This window comes from Chlorocebus sabaeus, chromosome 11 (assembly GCF_047675955.1).
Source record: "Chlorocebus sabaeus isolate Y175 chromosome 11, mChlSab1.0.hap1, whole genome shotgun sequence".
Lineage (NCBI taxonomy): Eukaryota > Metazoa > Chordata > Mammalia > Primates > Cercopithecidae > Chlorocebus > Chlorocebus sabaeus.
Genome location: NC_132914.1, coordinates 102,166,533 through 102,185,498, shown reverse-complemented (window position 1 = coordinate 102,185,498; position 18,966 = coordinate 102,166,533). Strand labels below are relative to the sequence as shown.

The following is an 18,966-nucleotide window of genomic DNA, read 5'->3' as shown; positions in this document are numbered from 1 at the left end:
ACTTTCAATTTTAGGTGGTGAGGAACACCAGGATGAGCCATTATAAAAAGCATGACTGCAGATGGCCAAGAGTGATACGGACGCACCCTTCACCCTGAAGGTGAAGGTTAAAGCTCAAAGTCTGATTGCAAAGGATAAGGGGGAAAAAAAACCCAACAAAAAACAAAAAACAAAACCTGGATAAATGTATGCCGGTGTCCTTCAGCACCAGAAAAAGCTGCTACTAAATCACTGGTGTGGGTTGGAATTGGTAAAGGCTTTGATTTGAGGAAAAGAGTATCATTAGCTGTGTCATTTTGAGTTGTTTTAGAGACAAGGTCTCACTCTGTGGCCCAGACTGGAGTGCACTGATGCGATCACAGCCCCCTGCAGCCTTGAACTCCTGGGCTCAAGCGATCCTCCTACCTCAGTCTCCTAGCTACTTCGGGTCTCTCTGTGTTTACCCAGGCTGGTCTCAAAATTCCTGGCCTCAAGCGAGCCTCTCGCCTGGTCCTCCCAAAATGTTGAAGTTACAGGCATGAGCCACCAATCCTAGCAACAGCTGTGTAATTTGTAAAGTAACAGGCTTCGAACCAACACCTTGCTTTTGTTCACTGTAGTATCCCTGGGGTGTGTCTCATTCCCTGAATCATACACAGTAGATCCTCAATAAATAGTTCTGTAAATAAAATAAATGAGCTCTTGGATTTACCTGCAGACTTTGGATCAGTTTGATCTAGGTTTAAAAGCAAGTATGGGGAAACTTGAAAAGCCTGGCACCCCAGCCAACTCCTCAGCGCCCCGTGTGCTTGGCGCCTACACCTGCCTGGCACGGGGAAGGTGCTACGGGGCTGCCCTAAACCTCACCCTTTCGGCGGTGGTCCCTGCCCTTCTCGGCTCCTGCACCGCCCACACTGCGCTGCCGGGCCGAAAGACACCTGCTTCGGTTTTAACCCCCGTCTGCAAGAAATGTGACCTCAGCCAAAAACAGGCCGCTGGTCTGAGAAGAGAAATCATGAGTCATGGATTCGGGGGTTCGGACCTTGGAGCAGGCAGTGAAGTGGGCGTGCGTGGGCTGGTGGGGAAGAGGGCTGCCGAAGGACGCCACAGCCCTTCTCTCCTGGTCAGGATCCCCAGAAAACTGCCCCCTCGCCGTCGTCCAGCGCCCCCGTTCCCGACAGCTGTCTGCCAGGGCGCGGTCGGGGTCCGGGCGGGGCGGCGCTGTCGCTCCGGATCGCTGCCCCGCGGGCCACATCACCAAGGCCCGGGCTTCCCCGGCGGCGGCGCGGCTGCGCTTGCGCGGGACTGCCGCGCGGGGGCGGGGCGGCAGGGAGTCAGGGGGCCGCGGGCGCCGGCGGCTGGGCTGTCAGCTCGGAGCCGCAGCCGAGCGAGGAGACGCGGGAGCAGGAAGGAGCCGTGGGCTGGGAGCCGCTGTCCTCCCCGCCACCACCGGTGCCAGGGACTAGGTGAATGCCCCTTCCATCCCCCGCCCCGGGTGTCTCGGTCCGGTCTGAGGAGACGGGGACCCTTCTCCTCACACCGGCCGCTGCCGCTGCCGCGCTCCGGCACAGGTGACCGTGGAGGGGAAGTCTCGGCTTCGGCCGCTGCGCCGCGTTCGGGCGCATCCCAGGTGCGGGAGGGAGGTGGGGCCGAGAGGCCTGGGCTGGGGACCCGGCGGCAGGGGCGCGGGGAGCTGTGGGAGCGGTCCTGCCGGAGTCGCCGTGCCCCCTGCAGACGCCTCCCGGGGCCGCCGGGTAGCGCCCGAGCCCAGGCCCCCGCGCTTGCTCCACATCGGGCGATGGGAAGCTGCTCCGCGGCCGCCGCGGATGAGCGGTCTCGGGCGCCCAAGGCAGGGGCAGGCTGCGGGTGGTTGACTGAGTGATGGCTGAAGGTGAGCTGGGATGGAGATGCTGCGAGGCTGGCTCGGGCACACCCCAGATGCCTGTTCAGGGCTCCGCGAGGGCCCCGTCACCCTGTTCTTTCATTCTTCTCTTTATATATATGGAGCATATCTCAATTTTAAAAGCCCAAATGCTCATTTATAGAGAGAGACGACACGTATGTATGTGCTACCTATATACATTGATAAGTATATTACGCATGTATGTCATCTTTTTTTGTAGTGGACAATTTTTAAATTGAGATATACATCACATGCCATAAAACTCATTCTTCTAAAGTGTAGCTTTTAATATATTCACAAAGTTTTCCAAATATGACCACTATCCAGATCATCATCCCCAAAAGAAACCCTGTCTCTCTTAGTAGTTCTCATTTCCCCTGGACCCCACCCCACTAGCCACCACTAATCGACTTGCTGTTTCTGTGGGTTTGCCTGTTGTGGAAGTCTCATATAAATGGAAGCGTACAATATGTGGCTTTTCGGTCTGGCGTCTTTCACATGCCGTAATGTTTTCAAGTTTCACTCATGTTGTAGTATGTATCAGTACTTTACTTTTTATAGCATATTAATATTATTATATCAGTGTACCACATTTGTTTATTCATCAGTTGATGAACGTTTGGGTTGTTTCCAGTTTTTGGCCATTGTGTGTAATGCTGCTATGCACATTTGTGTACAGGTTTTTGTGGACATGTGTTTTCAGTGCTCTTGGGTATATACCTAGGAGGGCAATTGCTCTGTGTTTAACTTTTTGAGGAACTGCCAAGCAAAGCAGCTGTACCATTTTACATTCCCACCAAGCAGTGTATGAGGGTTCCAATTTCTTCACATCTTCCCCAAGGCTTGTTACTTTTTACTGGTTATTTTTTATTATAGCCAACTTAGTGAGTGTGGAATGGTATCTCTTTGTGGTTTTGATTTGCATTTGTCTAATGAATGGAGATGCTGAGCATCTTTTCATGTGCTTATTGGCCATTCATATATTTTCTTTGGAGAAAATGTTCATATCTTTTACCCATATTTTAATTGGGTTGCTTGGCTTTTTCTTTTTATTTACTTATTTATTTATTTATTTTGGAGACTGACTCTCAGTCTGTCACCCAGGCTGGAGTGCAGTGGTGCAATCTTGGCTCACTGCAACCTCCACCTCCGGGATTCAAGCGATTCTCCTACCTCAGCCTCCGGAGTAGCTGGGACTACATGCATGCACCACTTTGCCTGGCTAATTTTTGTATTTTTAGTAGAGACATGGTTTCATCATGTTGGCCAGGTTGGTCTCCAACTCCTGAATTCAAGTGATCTGCCCACCTCGGCTTCCCAAAGTGCCGAGATTACAGGCATAAGCCACCGCGGTCAGTCTGGGTTGCTTGGCTTTTTATTGAGTTTTATTGTTCCTTTATGGAAAAAAATTCTATTAATAGGTTTGGATACTGGCGCTGACTTGAAAAAAATCCAGCCAATCTGATACTGAAAAACTTAATGCTTACTATTGGGTAAAGGTTGAATAAGTGCCACTTCAGTCTGTAAGAATACCCTACCTGTTCATTCTTGGACATCTTACTGCCCCTTTACATTTACTGCCCTGGTGTTTTGAGCAAGGCTACAGAAGGCATATTCCTGACTGGAGTCAAGAGAGACCACCCTTAATTGGTACTTTCATATATTCTATACTCAATTTGAAAATCCCTGTTATCACTTTAATTGCAAGTAATTTATATTGGTGGCCAGCTGAACAAACTAACAATAAATGGCAAGAACAAATTACTCAAATTTTTATATGTTTAACTTCTCAGTAAAGTGGAGAATCTTGTTTTCTTAAGTTTGTGCAGTGTAGTTTTTATTACAATTATGTTCACGTGTGGGTGGTAAATAACTATTTTTGATGGCACAAAGGTTAAGAGCCACTTACAGCTAAATGAATGCTGCCGTGCTTATTTCATGGTTAATTTCTGAGTGCACACAAATTCACCATCAGGTCTTTCATAGTAAAAAACACCTAAAAAGACCTGATGTTACCTCCCAGGAATTCAAACTCAATTTTCCACTGATCTAATATGATTGTTGTTAAAGAAAAAAGTTATCCAATGATACTTGTGAAAGCGTGGTAAAGAAGTCTATTCAGGACGACTGTGATAGGTGAAGGGACCATGGAATGAGATTTTGCAGTGTGGGAGGAAGACTAGGCTCAATTCTGAATATGGATCATGGGCAAATGGGAATTTATAGCCAAGGAGCAGTGTTATGGTCAGTGGACAGAAAAGTACTGAGAGGAAACATCGGGGGTAATGGATATTCAGACCAAACCAACCTAATAGGATTCTTGCTGAAGACAGGCCAGAGTGATCAGACACCACCTGGGGGACAGTGGAAGATGAGGAACCTAATCAGATTGTGAGGTTAATCAGGTAGCAAGGGTAATCAGAAAGCCAGGGCCGGCTGGGTGCAGTGGTTCATGCTTCTAATCCCAGCACTTTGGGAGGCCGAGGCGGGCTGATCACCTGAGGTTGGGAGTGCTAGACCAGACTGGCCAACACGGTGAAACCCTGTCTCTACTAAAAATACAAAAATTAGCCTGGTGTGGTAGTGGGCGCCTGTAATCTCTGCTACTCGGAAGGCTGAGGCAGGAGAATTGCTTGAACCCAGGCGGCGGTGGAGGTTGTAGTGAGCTGAGATCACGTCACTGCACTCCAGCCTGGGTGACGGAGCAAAACTTTGTCTCAACTCGAGAAAAAAAAAAAGCGAGGGCCAAGAGTCAGGGGCTCTTGCTAAACTGACTTAGCAAGGTTCTTTGATAAAACCGCATTTTACAAGGAAGTGCGCAGATGGGCCTAGGAGAAGGTTCAGGGGCCTGAGTAAAATTTCGTCAAGAAAAGAATCTTTGTCATTGTTTAAAAGTATACTTCCCAATTTCCAAAACTTTATGGAAATACAAGTAAAGGTTTTCCAATGGAAATAATAGGTAAGCAACTGATAAAAAGCATGTGAAGCACAGCCTTACTCTGCTCATCAACCTACACATGACAAAATGATGGATATATGAATTAACCCTTTTATGCCCCTGCCTTTATTTAGAAGAATGAGGCTGGTAATTTCAGGTTTATAACCCAAAATGTGTTTTCACTTTGTTTTAACTAATGAAATTATTATCAAACATATTGAAAATATCAACTATCTAACCTAATATTGATTGTTACCAACTTACTCAATGATGTACAAATATCCTGCAGCTACAGATGTTTTCCCAAATTGTCCTTCTCTGCCTCCTGGAGTTTTTAGTGGCTCTTATTGGGAAGGACTGAAAGTAGAGGGCAGTGACAATTGGGAAACGATATGGAGGTATCCCTGAGAAGTGATGGTCACAGCTGACCTGTCTCCTTTATGGTAGATGAGGGTAGAGACCTCTTTTCTTCTCTCTGAACGTACTATAGTTAGATTTATTTAGCTTAAAAATAACAAATATAGAACTATTTAGATGGAAATGACTAGAACTGTCAGTTACTCTATTTTAATGTGAATGGATTTAATCAGATTGCTTTCTTCTTGGTTAGCTACACTAAGGAAGTGGGAGTTTTGATTTGAGGAGGGATAGGAAATGTAAGTATTATGGGATCATGGAACATTTTGGAATTTTGGGCAAAATTTGCCCTATTTCTGAAAGTGAGGATGTTAAAAATGGAAAGCTTCAGATAGCGTGAGGTATCTGAAACATGAGAAAAGAAAAGCAAGACTGAAACAATTTGGAAGGAAAGATTGTAGGATATAAAGACAGATTCGATTTATTTAGACATTTTTGCCCAAGAAAAATGTCTGAATAGGAAAAGTGGGAACCTTTTCCTTCATTTGATCCCTCTTCCCTTTTACCCGCCTGCTTCTCCATGCTAACTGTTCTAGGACCCGGAAATCAGACTGGGATTACTGTTGTTCGTGTTGAAGCTTTTAAGTGTGCTAGTTACACCCCTTTTCTCTCCAGATTCTAGTCAAATTGAGATCAGACTCAAGCCAGATGAGGATTTAAATACTATTAAAATAGTAGTGTAATTTTCATTTCTGATAAAGCTAGATTGGCGAACTGAGCTTAGACCCATGCTTACTGTTCTTTCTTAATTTACCTACCCAGATGAAATTGTTGCACCAGGAAGTGGAAGGGAAAGTCCTGTCCTAAGGAGCTTATCTTGTAGGAGTTACAATGGAAAGGAAAACTTTCTGTCCTTGAGGGCACAGCAAGTCCAAGAGAGCCAGTGAGAGCTCAGGGGTGGAGCCTGTCTGAAAAGTTGACCTTTATACCTATCCTGGCAATTAGGTAAGTCACTTTCCTGCGGGAGGAACCAGTGATGGCGGTGGAGAGAAGGAAAAGTGTTCCTTTAATCTTGTTTTCTCCTACTTAGAGGAATGCAAGTTCTGTTGTCATTGCAGAGAGAAGTAAACAGCCATCCTCTCATAGTTAAGTATGTTATGGGAAATAGTGTTTTGTAGGCTAGCCTAGGAACTAATTCACCATTTATAAAAATGAACTGACTATATATTTTCCTTGGAAATAGCTAAATCTCTTAGAAACTTTTGAGTGATTATTTTACTGTGTGGTTAAATATATAGATTATTCAAGTATATTTCCTTGTTTTACCAGTACTGGTTAAATATTTATGGAATGTCTAATACATAACAGGCACTGGGCTAGGCTTTGGGATTCTGTGATGAGCAAGAATGGGTCCTTGCTCTAGTTTACTACCTAGAAAAACAATTAGTACAAGTTCCATTACAATAAAGCATAATAAGCATTGGTTAAGTGTAGAGTGCTTTGGAACGACAGAAGAAGGGGAACTTATCTATGAGGGCCAGGGACATGATGTTTAAGAGCTGAGATCTTAAGTTGAATAGGAAGTAGCTAGGTAAAAGGGAAGAGTGAGGTTGAGCAAAAGTGTTTTGAGCAAAAAGAACATGTGGAAAGGCCAAGAGGTGTGCGACTGTGGTACACTAAAGTGACATATTTTTTCTTTAACTGCAGGCACCTACTAGTAGATTGTGAAAGCAAATTAGTGAGTTGTAATCCAGATTTTTTTTTTAAAGAAATACAGTAGAAAATAAGGGTGTGTCACTCATAGATACTTACTGGATTGTAGGGGTAAGTAAGGGTGTTTATGCAGGATTTAGTTAACGTTGTTAAAGAATTTGGATTTATCTTAGTGGAAATAACAAGCTATTGAAAAGTTCTAATCGGGGGCTGATTAGAGTGATTAGAGATCTTTAGAAAAAGATCTGTTTGGGTACCTGGTCTTTCTTAACTCGAATGTAAACTTCAAATTCATTGGCCCAGCATTACAGGTATTCCAAAACCTGGTTCCAATCTATTTCTTTTTTTTTTTTTTTTTTTTTTTGAGACGGAGTCTCGCTCTGCCGCCCAGGCTGGAGTACAGTGGCCGGATCTCGGCTCACTGCAAGCTCCGCCTCCCGGGTTCACGCCATTCTCCTGCCTCAGCCTCCCGAGTAGCTGGGACTACAGGCGCCCGCCACCTCGCCCGGCTAGGTTTTTGTATTTTTTAGTAGAGACGGGGTTTCACTGTGTTAGCCAGGATGGTCTTGATCTCCTGACCTCGTGATCCGCCCATCTCGGCCTCCCAAAGTGCTGGGATTACAGGCTTGAGCCACCGCGCCCGGCCCAATCTATTTCTTGTAAAAAAATCTTCCCACTGTTTTTGTTATTGGAATCTCCCAGTTCATAAAGATTTGTTTGCCTAAGTACCTTTGCACCAAGACCAAAAGGTCTGTGAGAACAGATTTATCTGGCAACCAGTATAGTGCCTGGCTCACAATAGAGACTAAGCAAATCTTCGTTGATAGAGTCTAACTACCTTTAATATGAGGAACGTTATGCAGTAGTAGACATGACATTGCTGTTTCTAGTAATGTCTGCTTTGGGACAAAGAAAAAGTTTTCATTCAAATTTTTTTTTCTCAGTTGAAATCATCTTAGTGATAGAATTGCATACATTTGTTAAAAGATAATTTAACAAAGGACATTCTTAGATTGAAACAGTAGTGGAGATAATAAAAAGAACAATGAACATTCTGGTTTTGATGTTTCTTCTCCCAGGGAGTACAGGGCAGTGACACAGATTGCTCACAGGAGCAGCCAATCCAGAAATCATTTCTGTTTTGTTTGAATTTAGAGGCATTCTCTGAGCACTCACCCAAAGGCAGTTTTAGAAAAATGGCTGTGAGGACAAAAGGAATAAATTATTAGGTTGGTGCAAAAGTAATTGCAGTTTTTACAATTAAAAGTAATGACAAAAACTGCAATTACTTTTGCACCAACCTAAATGGATGAAAATATATCAATCATATGAGCTTAATGAAGAGTCATCAGTAAATAGATTTTGTTCTTACAAATGAAAATAGAATATCCATATAGCCTAAAGAATTTACAAATAAGAATTTAATGATGTCAGTTTGTTGCCAGAGAATGAATGATTCTCCTGTCACAGTATTATGACTTCACAGAATTAAATTGTGAAACCCAACCATACAGGAAGAATTCTTTCAGTGTTTGGCTCTGATCAGTGGTAAAATAAGTTATGATAAGTTCACGAAAGGTAAGGAAATTTCAGTTCTGATTCAAATTTATCTTACTAAATTTTTGATTTGTGAAAATTTTGCTCATTAATTTTTAAGTTAGGGTTTATGTATCTTAAACTGGAATGCCAAAATCAAATTTTGCTAATATGGGATGGCTTTTAAAAAGCACTCAGAGAATTTTATCTTTTTATATTCCCCAGAGTCTTATTTTAAGCAGTACATTGTAGAACTAAATGGAAACTGTTAACTTGTATAAATTTCTCCTAAGGAAATAACTCTAAATATGGGAAAGTATTAGGCATAGAGATATTCATTTTCATTGCAATGTAATTTAGCCAAATAATGTCCTGCTATAGGGAAATTATTTACTAAAATATGGCAATCCATTTGAAAAAGTTTAACCATTAAAAATACTTTTTTAGAGGAATAGTTTCTTCCTGTTAATTACTTTTTAAATTAAAAAGTAAAAAGTACTCAATTTAAACAGAAGTTCAAATAATATAAAAATATGCAGAATCAAAAAAAGTGAAAATGGTATTTCAATCTTGCTTTATATTACTGCTTACCTCTCCCCCAGCCACTTCAATCTAGGCATACCCAGTTCCTTAGAGGTAAATGCTTTGAGCACTTTGGTATTTGCCTTGCAGATCTTTTTCTAATCCAGTGGTTTTTAAACTGTGAGGAGGAGTTTCAGGGTCTTCTCAAGTTGGATAATATGGGGACCCAGTGGTTGGAAACCAGGGTGCTTCAATGGGTACTACTTTGCTTTTACAAAACTGTTTTATTTGTTAGGATTTCACATAGGGTTTAATTTAAATAAAGGGTTCCTCTGCATTGAAAATAAAGGTTTAGCCAACCACAGTTCCTGTAGTCCCAACTACCTCAGGAGACTGAGGTGGGAGGATGGCTTGAGTTCAGGAGTTGGTGACCCGCCCTGGGAAAAGTAGTGAGACTGAGTTAGTCCATTCTCACAGTGCTATAAAGAAATACCCAAGACTGGCTAATTTATGAAGGAAAGAGGTTTAATTAACTCACAGTTCCGCATGCGGAGGCCTCAGGAAACTTATAGTCATGGTGGAAGGCAAAGGGGAAGCAAGGGCCTTCTTTACATGGCAACAAGAGAGAGAAAAGTGTGAGGAGCGAAGGCAGAACAGTCCCTTATAAAACCATCAGATCTCATGAGAACTCACAGACTTTCACGAGAACAGTGTGGGGGAATCCACCCCCATGATCCAACTACCTCCGACCAGGTCTCTTCCTAGACACGTGGGACTATGGGGATTACAATTCAAGATCAGATTTGGGTGGGGACACAACCAAAGCATATCAGAGACCCTGTTTCAAAATTAAAATCAATGAATAAAGGGAAGTTTAAAAACAACTGTCCTAATTTAGAAAACAAAGTCCTAAGCCCCCTAGTCAGGCATTCCATGTCTTCCCCAAGTTTCTCATTTTGCTGCTTGGTCATAGTGAATCTTCTCTTCATATCTTCCCATTTTCCCATCATTTTCTGCCTGATTACCATTCACCTCATTGAAAGGCACTTTTCCGTCTCTCCTCTCCCAGCCTCCCCTCAATTTCTTTAAATCTTACCTGTTCTTAAAGGTTCAGTGCACCAGCCAGGCACGGTGGCTCATGCCTGTAATCCCAGGACTTTGGGAGGCCAAGGTAGGCGGATCACCTGAGGTCGGGAGTTTGAGACCAGCCTGCCCAACATGAAGAAACCTCGTCCCTACTAAAAATACAGTATTAGCCAGGCATGGTGGCGCATGCCTGTAATCCCAGCTACTCGGGAGGCTGAGGCAGGAGAATTGCTTGGACCCGAGAGGCAGAAGTTGTGGTGAGCCGAGGTTGCGCCATTGCATTCCACCCCGGGCAACAAGAGCGAAATTCCATCTTAAAAAAAAGAAAAAGTTTAGCTCACCATCATTTTGTTCATTCCTCCTTTCAGCTTGTAGTTGGTGAACACTTACATTTTGTCCGATACTGGGTAGGTAATATGGAGAATTTTGTAGCAAAAGCTCATAGACTAATAAAGGATGATCTTAATGTAAATAAGTGAAATAATATGTTATAAAGCAAGAGCATTCCAGGAGCAGGTACTAAAGTTTTAAGTGGTCTCTTATTTCTTCCACACTGTTTTATATTGGTACTTATAAATAAGACAATTTATGATATGATTACTTTTCTGGATCTTCAGAAAATATTTGTTCATTTTATTTATTTATTTATTTGAGATGGAATTTCCCTCTTGTTACCCAGGCTGGAGTGCAATGGTGCCATCTTGGCTCATCGCAACCTCTGCCTCCTGGGTTCAAGCGATTCTTCTGCCTCAGCCTCCCGAGTAGCTGGGATTACAGGTATGCGCCACCATGCCCAGCTAATTTTGTATTTTTAGCAGAGACAGGGTTTTTCCATGTTGATCAGGCTGGTCTCGAACTTCCAACCTCAGGTGATCCGCCTACCTCGGCCTCCCAAAGTCCTGGGATTACAGGCGTGAGCCACCGTGCCCAGCCATATTTGTTCATTTATTGAGTAACAGAAGATAGTGCAGAGATAGTTCATCTATGAATCAGAGGTGAAACCTGGGAAGGAGCTATTTCTATTCTTGAGCAATAAACTGTGTTCAAAAATAACCTGAATCCAGTTTACTGGGTTCCAGTGTTGGGCATGAAAGGAGCTGAGAGGGAACACTGATGATATACGTTGGTTCTATCATCCTCGTGCCCATGGCTGCGTACACTGTTGTCGGAGGATTATAACACAGAGAAATATCTGCAGTGGCTTCCTTATCATTAACTGGTTAGTCAGAAAGTCATGAACTCAAGTCCTGTGTCTTTATCTTACGAACGTTGTAACTTTGGGCGTATTATAATAAATTTTAATTATTTCAGAGAAAAGTCAGCAAACTGTGTTGTCACATTTCTAGATTAGTGGAGTTTCAAAATGACCCCAGGCAAACTCATGGTGGATTCTAATGCTTTCATGAGTTCTGGTTGAGTAGACTTAGTTCATTAGCCCGGGATAACCCTTATTGTGTGAATTCAGATTATCTGGTTTATTTGTAAATTATAAAAATGTTATTTAGATGTCTTTTGTGAATTAAAATATATGTGAGATATGATATTTAAATTAAAAAATCAGTATTAGGGCTGGTTCCTAATCCACCTTTCATTGTCTTTTTTTCCTTTTAAAACATTGTGATTCCCTGAAGACTTGTACTTTTTGGTATATATATGTACTGTTTAGTATGTATTTATATTCATCAGTGCACACACATATATATGTAAAATATGTATGTAATTTAAAAATATATTGGCAGTTTAATTTATGAAAAATAGAATGTTATATAAAATATAAATACTAAAATCCAGTTGATTTTTTAATAGAAAATTAGAACAAAAGAGTTTATCTTAAAATTAAAAGCCAGTGGCCAGGCATGGTGGCTCACACCTGGAATCCCAGCACTTTGGGAGGCTGAGGCGGGTGGACCTGAGGTCAGAAGTTCCAGACCAGCCTGGCCAACATGGTAAAACTTCATCTCTGCTAAAAATACAAAAGTTAGCCGAGCATGGTGGTGTGCACCTGTGGTCCCAGCTACTTAGGAGGCTGAGGCAGAAGAATTTATTGAACCCAGGAGGTGGAGGTTGCAGTGAGCCGAGATTGTACCGCTACACTCCAGCCTCAGTGACAGAGTGAAACTGTCTCAAAAAAAAAAAAAAAAAAAAAAGATAAAAATAAATTAAAAGTCGGCAATTCAGTACAGCAATGTACAATATTTTTGTGATTGTATGACATAGTATATTTCATTAGTAAGAAGAGAAAGAGGTGGGAAGCTAGATTTTGAGCCTTTTATGAAAATGTGTAATAATAGTGATGAATAATAATATTAGCTAACATTTATTGAAGTCTGTTATAAGCACTTTATATGTATTAAGTCATTTAATCCTCACAATAAACCAGTGAAGGAGATGTATTTACATGAGAAAACTGAGGTATGGAGGCATACGTCCCACCGGTTGTGAAAGTCAGGATGTAAGCCAGTTTGACTCTGAAGCCCTAGCTCTTAACTGCTCTTATTATCATTATTGTGTTGACACTTCTTGACAGTTAATTTTTGGAAGCAGATTGTCTCTCTTAATTGAAGTGTAAAGATTTGACAAATAAGTCACTTGAAATTCCCCCATAAAAATCACTCAATACAAGTCATATTTCATCAAATGAAAACATTGCAAACATCTCAGTAAACTTTGTACAATTTCAAACATAGCATAAAGTACTTGCCATAAAGATTCCACATGAATAATACAACTTTAAATAAGTAGTTACTATTCTCTTTTTAAAAATGTGCCTGGGCCAGGTGTGGTGGCCCATACCTGTAAACCCAACACTTTGGGAGCCCAAGGAGGGAAGACAGCTTGGGGCCAGGAGTTCAAGACCAGCCTGAGCAATGTAGTGAGACTGTCTCCACAAAAAAATTTTAAAAATTAGTTCCAGTTACTAGGGAGGCTGAGGTGGGAAGATTGCTTGAGCCCAGGAGTTCAAGGAAAAAGTGAGCCAGGATCACACCACTGCACTCCATCCTGTTCCTCCTGGGCAACAGCGTGAGACCATATCTCTACCAAAAAAAAAAAAGAAAAAGAAAGTGCCTGATTGAAATTTGTGAACTCAGTTATGGGATTTTGATTGTTTAAGGATTTTATAACCTGAATTTAAAACTCCTATGCTACTTCTTAGAATAAAAAATCTATTCCTTTCTCAATCCCTGGGAACAATGCTTAATATGCAATCGAAGCATATTTGAGCACTAGAAAGGGATGCCAAAAAAGATTTTAAAAAATTTAATGTTTTATCATTTTTTAAAAACAATGAAGTAGAATTCATGGGGAAAAATCATACCTTTTTGTGACTCTTTTTTTTTTTTTTTGAGATGGAGTCTCACTCTGTGCCCAGGCTGGAGTGCAGTGGCGCCATCTCAGCTCACTGCAAGCTCAGCCTCCTGGGTTCACGCCATTCTCCTGCCTCAGCCTCCAGAGTAGCTGGGACTAGCGCCCACCACTACACCCGGCTAATTTTTGTATTTTTAGTAGACACGGGGTTTCACCGTGTCAGCCAGGGTGGTCTCGATCTCCTGACCTCGTGATCCACCCGCCTCGGCCTCCCAAAGTGCAGGGATTACAGGCGTGAGCCACTGCGCCCTGCACCTTTTTGTGACTCTTATACTTGTTTTATTTGGCGTTATTTTCATTTTGAATTATATGTGATGGATTGAAGGGAAAATACACCATGGACTTGGTGTATCACCTTGCTTCACCTTGGAGGTTGATGGTTCATTTGTAGTTATTTATTCACAAGTATGTAACCAATATAAGATATAAGTGAATTATGGCTATGAAAAAATGGAGTACAGCGGAATTCTGAATTGTCTGAAAGTATTTAGGATGTATTAATTGAATGAAGGCTGTCACCTTTTATTTAAAGATAACTGTAGAATATTGATTGAGAAAATTTTTTGGATATGTTATGAAATGGAAAAAGCAGGATGGAAAGCAGTATGTCCAATGTGAGCCTATTTTTGTTTTAAACGTATATTTGGAAAAAATATAAAAAATTTACATATACCAATATGTCATCAATGACTATCTCTGGACGGTGGATTTTCAGGATAAACAGTTTTTATTTATCTTTTGTTGTTTCTTTTTCTTTTCTTTTTTTTTTTTTTTTTTTTGAGATGGAGTCTTGCTCTGTTGCCCATGCTGGAGTGCAGTGGTGCGATCTTGGCTCACTAAAAGCTCCACCTCCCACGCTCACGCCATTCTCTTGCCTCAGTCTCCTGAGTAGCTGGGACTACAGACGCCCACTACCACGCCTGGCTAATTTTTTGTATTTTTAGTAGAGACAGAGTTCCACCGTGTTAGCCAGGATGGTCTCAATCTCCTGACCTTGTGATCCCCCCGCCTCGGCCTCCCAAAGTGCTGGGAATACAAGTGTGAGCTACTGTTCCCAGCCTTCTTTTCTTTTCATTATTTATTATTTGTATTTATTATTTTTTTTGAGATGGAGTCTTGCTCTGTTGCCCGGGCTGGAGTGCAGTGGTGTGATATCAGCTCACTGCAGCCTCGCCTCCTGGGTTCAAACGATTCTCCTGCCTCAGCCTCTGGAGTAGCTGGGATTACAGGTGTGCAACATCACGCCTGGCAAATTTTTGTATTTTTAGTAGAGACAGGGTTTCACCGTGTTGGCCAGGCTGGTCTCGAACTCCGGACCTCAGGTGATCTGCCCACTTTGGCCTCCCAAAGTGCTAGGATTACAGACATGAGCCACCATGCCTGACCTCTTTTTTTCTTTTTCTTTTTACATTGAATACATATTACTTTTATGAAAAAAATTAAAACAATGGGAGAGAACTCTATGCCAGTGGATATTAGAAACACACTTTTAAATAATCCGGGAAAGAAGGGTAGTTGGGAATTTTTATGAGCAAAGATCACTATATGACAGCTAAATTGGCCTTTGGGGTGGTTTTGAGAATAGTTTTAGCCTAAATTTCAAGTTGGGCTTAGAACCCTCCAGAAAAGAGTTCTTTTGAAAACAAAAAAACCCACAAACTGCCATTTGAATAAAATAGTGCTCAGCACTGACCAAAGGGTAGAAGAGAAACTTGATTGCAGGAGTAAAGAACTCAGAGTTAGGTCATTGTTTCAACTTGATGCCCAGATAATTGAGTAACATGATACTGTGTACCTGTGATTTACGTAATCTCAATTTAGTCTCTTGTGATGAGTTGGTGCACTTGAACTGATTTACGGAAAGTGCAGTTTGGGGAAGGTAGAAGATCGGCCTCATCCCCTGGGTGGTGCCATTACGAAGGTGTCCCAGAGAGGGAAGGTGATGTTAGGCCACCACCTGAGGAAGACCTCCGTGTGGAGGCTGCCCACTTTATCATCTAATGGGAGGTAATGTGCTTCAGTGCCACCAGTTCATGGTAGAGTGCTACTTCTCTCTGGGGATAGGGCAAAGAGAAGGGCTTAGTGGATGAGTTCTCCAAGTAAGTATTTAAGATGTGATAGCCGTGAAAATTATGAGATATTCGTGGTCTAAGATTGTAGAATAAAAATGATAACCTTACGTACGGATGGCAAGTAATTGTTTTCTTTTACATTTTTTTTCCCGCAGTTATAAAATTTAATAGAGTGAGAACAGAGCTCCCATACAAAGGGAGGGGACCCAAAGAGTGTAGCCGTTGCTGGCCTGATTGCCTGGGTTTATATCCCGATCATTGTCCTTCCCACTGTGCTCTCAGGTGATAGATGATTGGCTATTTCTTTACCTCCTGTTTTTGCCTAATTAGCATTTTAGTGAGCTCTCTTTACTACCTGATTGTTTGGGTGTAAGCTAAGTTGCAAGCCCCGTGTTTAAAGGTGGATGCAGTCACCTTCCCAGCTAGGCTTAGGGATTCTTAGTTGGCCTAGGAAATCCAGCTAGTCCTGTCTCTCAGTTCCTCCTCTCAACTTGGAAAACCCAAGTGCTGTTGGGGAGGTTGGCTGACGACTGCTGTAGCTGCTTCCTGCTGAATTGGGGTGTAACAGGGGTTGTGCAGTTGAGCTTTCCTTGGGAAGGGTGCCTTCAATGTCATTAACATGGAAGCATGGGCTAGCAGGCTGGTCCAGGGGTCCTGGGTAGATCTTAGTCATGGACTGCATCTGGAGCTCCATTTGAAGAACAGTTTGTAGCTTTACAGCTTAGATTCTGGAAGAGACAAACTTAACAAGGAGGTTAAAGATACAGGATCCAAAGAGGAATAACAATATTATAGCTGCTAGAGGTCCTAAGAAGGGAAGAATCCAGGTCATCTATTGGCTGAGGAGGCCCCAGGGTCCAGTGTTTTGAAGCTCCTCTGCTCTACGTACGTTGTATTAAATTTCAAATTTCTTTAACTTTCTCGGTGACGATTCTGGATTGATTAACATAATTTACTTTTCTTAAAAAGATAATTTTGTTTTTCTTCTAAACATTGATACGTTGGCTCCCTTTCTTCCTTTCTCTCCTCTTAAAAAGAAGGATTTTGCTTTTTTTTTTCTTTTAAACTTTAACCCATTGGCATCTTTTCTGCACCTTAAAATTCTGGAAGCTTTTAACTTTCAGTTTAATTATACAGAGTCAAGTGTGTATTTTAATTTGGTCCCAGAGTGGGTTTTGCATTTTAGAAATTGAACTGTGAGAGTATAAAAATGTGTTAAGGATTAAGTATGAAAGTATACTTTTATATGAATCCTGAATACCAATTTCTACTCATTTGAAATGCTAATGAACTGCAGTTATTTAGTTTCTAAATTTAGCTATTTCAGATTTATAAGTGCCAGGGAACTCACTATTTCTTGTAGGTATATTTTACAAGCTGACTCTGTGTAACAAGATAGAGTACATAAGAATAAAACATAAATAATACAACTTACAGAGTACCAGAGAAAATAAAACTAGGAGTATAACATTAGATGAGTAAGTCAGTTATGAAATTTGAGTCTCAGATGTAGCTGTAAGTTTCCTCACTGCTAAAGTAAAAAAAGCTGGCTCAATTTTTATTGAAGAAAAGCAAAAATACTATTTTTAAGTAACAAGGCCTTCTATAGCTGTAATTTCTTTTTTTTTTTTTTTTTTTTTTTTTGAGACGGAGTCTCGCTCTGTCGCCCAGGCTGGAGTGTAGTGGCCGGATCTCAGCTCACTGCAAGCTCCGCCTCCCAGGTTTACACCATTCTCCTGCCTCAGCCTCCCGAGTAGCTGGGACTACAGGCGCCCGCCACCTCGCCCGGCTAGTTTTTTGTACTTTTTAGTAGAGACGGGGTTTCACCGTGTTAGCCAGGATGGTTTCGATCTCCTGACCTCGTGATCCGTCTGTCTCGGCCTCCCAAAGTGCTGGGATTACAGGCTTGAGCCACCGCGCCCGGCCTATAGCTGTAATTTCTAAATAAACGTTCCTGTGACTATATAGGGGAGGAGGTGCTGAGTGATGAGGAGGTAAAGTTCTCTGAAATCATTTGCAGGAAATTTATGAATTGTGTCTTTTTGTTTTGTTTTGTTTTGAGACTTTGTAGCCCCCCCTTTTTTTTTTTTGAGACAAGATCTCACTCTGTAGCCCAGGCTGGAGTGCAGTGACACGATCATGGCTTACTACAGCTTTGACTTCTCAGGCTCAGGTGATCCTCCCACCTCAGTCTCCGGAGTAGCTGAGAATACAGCCATGCGCCATCATGCCTGGCTAATCTTTGTATTTTTTTAGAGTTGGGTTTCTGCCATGTTGCTCAGGCTGGTCTCAAACTCCCTGGCTCAAGCGATCCACCTGCGTCGGCCTCCCAGAGTTCTAGGATTACAGGTGTGAGTCCCTGTGCCCCGCCACATGTCAATTGTAAGAGAGAGTCATTAAGTGTTTGGTAGTTTTTAAAAAATAAGATACATGTAAGGAATGTTTAAGATAGAGTAGGGGAAATAAATATACCTCTCTTTTTTTGTTGTTTAAAAGCACTTTCTCAACTTCAAAATAGAGTTCTCTAATTCACCTTGTTTGCCATCCATCTACTGGTTGACTTGTCTCAGACAGCAGTGCTAATACTTTTGTTAATTGTTTGTTCCTGTATTATAAAAACTGTTTATTCATCGCTCTCAGTGTAATCAGAATTCCAAGTTAAATGATTGAATTATTTTTCACTTTTTAAAATTTAATTTTACTTTAAGTTCTGGGAGACATGTGCAGAACGTGCAGTTTTGTTACATAGGTTTACGTGTGCCATGGTGATTTGCTGCACCTATCAACCCATCATCTAGGTTTTAAGCCCCACATGCATTAACTATTTGATATTTTTCACTTTTCAGTCACCTGGTTTGATAGGAGCTAGATATAATCTAACTAATAGAATGAACTGTACTCTGTTTATGCAATCTACTTAGGTCTTTGGACACATAGCATATTTATTCTGTCAATATTTTCTCAGTTAAGAGTTGGTTTAAATGGATTGTGTTTGAGTTGATTCATTGGCTTGCTTCTGATGTATCCTTCTTCCAAATAAAAATTCCTTTAAAAATTTATATTAATTTTTTGTGGGAGGCCGGAGTTGAGGGTTGTGATTCTGAGAACAAAATCAGTGGCTCTGGGTCTGGTTTTATTTCAAAAATTATTTTAGATGTACTGAGGATTTATTATATAGAGGATTTATTCAATGTATCTGTTATTTCTTCTGTAGGCTTAAATCCTTTACAAATGTTTAGGCATGTAGAAACTTCAGGATTGATAAATGTTATGACATTATTCTTTTCTATCAGTGGGCAACCCTAGAAATGAGCAGTTGTTTTATGGAATCAGCTAGCTTTGTGGTATCAGTAGCTAAATTGTGTCTGTGATGTCTCAAGCTCTCATGTTTGTGCAGATAATTCAGGACCATCCGGTTTACAGCAATTCAGTATTACTGACATGACAGTTAATTGTCCTTTCACCTCTCTTCCATGTTCCCCAACTTGTTAAGA

The 18,966-nt window shown here is 41.5% G+C and overlaps 1 protein-coding gene across 3 annotated transcripts in view; it reads left to right on the top strand.

Moving 5' to 3' along the window:
- The first annotated feature begins 1,308 nt into the window (after positions 1 to 1,308).
- SLC41A2 (solute carrier family 41 member 2) overlaps positions 1,309 to 18,966 on the top strand; it is a 138,747-nt gene continuing 121,089 nt past the window's right edge. The window contains exons 1-2 of one of the 3 annotated variants that reach the window (XM_037996600.2): positions 1,309 to 1,445; positions 6,000 to 6,182. The gene's annotated coding sequence lies outside the window, so the exon portion shown is untranslated. Of the gene's footprint in view, positions 1,551 to 5,999; positions 6,183 to 18,966 lie in introns of all 3 variants that reach the window. The other 2 variants (XM_008004493.3, XM_073021050.1) reach the window with 2 other exon arrangements.